Here is an 834-nt window from a genome sequence, read left to right as displayed (position 1 = left end):
AGTGGCGTAAACTATGTCTAGTTACGCTACTGATCGTCTTCGGAACACAAGTGACACTCTGCTCGCAGTGTCAGGGCCGTAAACCGACGCACAATGACCAATGTCAAAACTAGGCAGTTTTCGATGTTTTGCCAGGATGTTATCTCCGAGATTTTGTTCTGCCTCTTCGAATATATGTTTCGAATATTGAATAGAATGTTATATAAAAAATTTGGGTGTTAGAAAATAACTTTAAAATGTCATATTCTTTTACAACCCTAGATCGTACTGCCCCTCCCCCTTCCGCACCGGCCTATTGTTCTGCCAATTGCACGGAACATTGTCTAATTGTCTTGACATTCAACACAGAAAGATTCAGCCGTTACTCTATGACTTATTTTAATCATTTTTTTTTGCAACTTCGAATGAGTAATTAAACACCTTCTCCCCGGGACTACCCCTGGAGAACCCACATTTGGTGATCAGTATATTCTCAACAATCAGGAAAATAGTGGCAGAATCGTTACCTAATAAGTCGCCAAAAACGGCTTCGGCTCTTAGGCTATAAACATATGCTGCACCATGCAAATGAGAATATGGAGGAAATTAAATTTATCTTAAAAAAACTACACCAATAGACCCTACAGTCTCCCTTCTGCTAAGTACGCTATTTATTCCTTTCAATTATAATTTTAAATTTACAAGAACACCAAATATCCTTAATGTGCTTCACATGCTCGTTTTCAAGAATGGTAGTACCAAATGTGTCCGGTCGATCAAGGGTTTACGACGAAGCAAACGGCTATTTTTCATCGGGTAACTGCCGCTCGAGCGTAGCAAGAGCGGCAAGTTCAC

Source organism: Belonocnema kinseyi, chromosome 8, assembly GCF_010883055.1.
Source record: "Belonocnema kinseyi isolate 2016_QV_RU_SX_M_011 chromosome 8, B_treatae_v1, whole genome shotgun sequence".
In the NCBI taxonomy this organism is placed as follows: Eukaryota; Metazoa; Arthropoda; class Insecta; order Hymenoptera; family Cynipidae; genus Belonocnema; species Belonocnema kinseyi.
The sequence above is the reverse complement of the archived record's forward strand: the minus strand, read 5'-3'. Positions refer to the sequence as shown.